Source organism: Babylonia areolata, chromosome 5, assembly GCF_041734735.1.
Source record: "Babylonia areolata isolate BAREFJ2019XMU chromosome 5, ASM4173473v1, whole genome shotgun sequence".
NCBI lineage: Eukaryota > Metazoa > Mollusca > Gastropoda > Neogastropoda > Buccinidae > Babylonia > Babylonia areolata.
The window spans coordinates 38,550,964-38,553,463 of NC_134880.1; the positions used below are offsets into that span (position 1 = coordinate 38,550,964).

The window sequence follows — 2,500 nt, forward strand, 5'->3', positions numbered from 1 at the left end:
GTGTGTGTGTGACTTGACTTGACTTGACTTCATTTATCGTCATAAAATCCCGAAGGATTAATAGACACAACAAAGAACAAAGGGAATAAAGAAATAACGGTTCATCATGTGTGTGTGTGTGTGTGTGTGTGTGTGTGTGTGTGAATATGGGTTGGGGGGGGTTTTGGGGCTTTTTTGTCAAATTTGGAAGGCCCATGAAAAAAATTTTTTTTCCCCCACCACACCACACCCCCACACAAAACAAAACCACCACAAACACAGAGATGCCCCCCTTGCACTACCTTTCCCACTTTCGTCCCCAAGTCACGGGGTTTTTACATTTCCAAAAATTGGCATGCACTGTGAAAATTTTGGGCCGCCCCCCGAGCAAATTCCCAAAAAGGCAACAAAAGGTAGTCAGCCCCCGTAACCAGTTTTCCCAGTCTTCCCAAATCCCCCGTTTGGCCTGCCCCCCACAAACCCAACCCCCCAAAAATTATGGGAAAAGGGCCCTTTCCAAAGCCCTTCTTTAAAAATTTGGGAACCCGTTTACGGGTTTCCAATTTTCCTCTCCCTGCCCCAAGCCCCCTAAATTTCCTAAATGGGGGAAAGGCCCCCTTCTCCAAAAATTTTATACCACTTTCCCCGGGGATTACTGACTAATACGTTTCATTTTTTCAGTTTTCAGTTTCGAAAAAAAAGAAAACCCGTTTGCTACCCTTGGGAAAAATCTGTGAACGCTACACCCATCTGTTAGGGGATCAATCCCTGCCCAGCAAGCAAATTGAGCGGGTTATGTAAAAAATTATCGGGTTTGCCTATCAGAGTTGTTTTCTTTTTTTTACGAGTGCCTGTACCGACTGTGAACCACTGTTTTCAGATTCATAGGGGGTTTTGTTGTCTGGGGGACGTGGGGGGAAGGGCTGGGGGTTTTTGGGCTCCGCGACTAACCCAATTTTTGTCTTTTAGTAGGGGGGGGCTTTATGGGTGGTATCTTAATTTACGTTAAAATCAGAATGGGCCCCCACTGAACCCCACCGAAGTGATTCAGCAGAAAAGTGCGGGGTTTTTCCTCTTTTTTTTGTGGCCCCCCTTGGCCCCCCTTAACATCAAAAGGTTTCCCCTTGGGGACTCCCCCGCGCTGGAAACTGTGAGGCAAACCCGGGGGGTTTGGGCCCGTGTTTTGGGGGGGAATCAAAATTTAGGGGGCGTGGGGTAATGCCACTAAAACGGTGCAGATGAGGGGGAAAAAGCAAAAAAACAAAAAGAACAAAAACCCCCCCAAAAAAACAAAAAAAAAAACTTAAAAACCCAAAAGAGGAAACAGAAAAAAAATAAAACTGACCCCCCCGAGTTCGTTCTGGTCACTTTGACAAGCCAAAAACCCCTTTTTCCCAAAGTCACTTAACAGGGTTTTAAAATTAATCCAAGGGTTGAAAAGGCAACCGGGGGAAAATGAAAAAGTTTTTTGGGATAAAAAAACTTGTCTCTTTTATTTGGGATTTTTGTTTTTCCCTCCCAAATCATGGCAGGACTGGAGAGGGAAAAAAAAAAAACAAAAAAACGGATAACGCCAAAGGACACAAAGAACGGAATGATCCCTCATTTATTTCACTTCAAATTCCACGTGAACAAGTCGTTTCCCTTTTGCCAATCCCTTTGTCCCCCCACCCCCTTTGTTTTTAAATTGGTCATGGGTAAAAAAACACTTGGAAATTTAAATGAATGAAATTTTTTTTGTGGGGTTTTTTTTTTTTTTTTTTTTTTTCCCCCCCAAATTTTTTTGATCCCAAAACCCAACAAGGCTTTTTTTTGGGATCAGTTTAAAAAAGGGCCAAAAAATGGAAAAAAGGGGAAAAAAAAAAAAAAAAAAAAAAAAAAAAAAATTTTCAAATTTACCCAAACATTAGGAAAAAAATTTTGTTTGTTTCCGTACCTTGTCCCCCCCCCCCCCCCCCCCCCCCCCCCCCCCCCCCCCCCCCCCCCCCCCCCCCCATTTGGAGTAGTCATGGGGTGAAAACACTTAGAAAACGAATGAGCCCCCGGGTGATGAAAAAAGGGAAACAGAGTCCAAAGCTTAAATTTTTAAAATTATAATTTTTATATTTTTTTAGAAAATTGGGGGCGGGGTCCACCCCCCAAAAAAAATTTTCCCCCCTCCACTGCCCTTTGGAGTGGTTTTGGACGCTACCCTTTCGGATGGGGACGAAAACCCGGGGCCCCGTGTGCAGCTTGCACTTAGCGCAGGGTAAAAAAACCCCAGGGAAAAAAAAAGGGGGTTGTTCCTGGAAAAATTCCCTTTTAAGAAAAACCCATTTTCAAATTAGAAAAAAAAAAAAAAACTGCCGCAAAAAAAAAATAAAAAAAAAATTGGGGGGCGTGTAGTATGTGAGGGCCCCCCCTGGGGGAGCCCCCCGAATTTCACACTGAAAAAATTGTTGGAAAAAAAAGAAATCCCAAATACAAAATCATTTGTTTCTTTGTTTGTTGTTTTGTTGTTTTTTTTTCTGTTCCTGCGAAG

The 2,500-nt window shown here is 43.2% G+C and overlaps 1 protein-coding gene and 1 long non-coding RNA gene across 2 annotated transcripts in view; both read right to left on the reverse strand.

Annotated features, from left to right (window-relative positions):
* The window catches only part of LOC143282052 (uncharacterized), an 870,172-nt gene that overhangs the window by 354,496 nt on the left and 513,176 nt on the right, over positions 1-2,500 (reverse strand). The window lies entirely within an intron of this gene.
* LOC143282053 (uncharacterized) overlaps positions 1-2,500 on the reverse strand; it is a 96,828-nt gene that overhangs the window by 82,851 nt on the left and 11,477 nt on the right. The window lies entirely within an intron of this gene.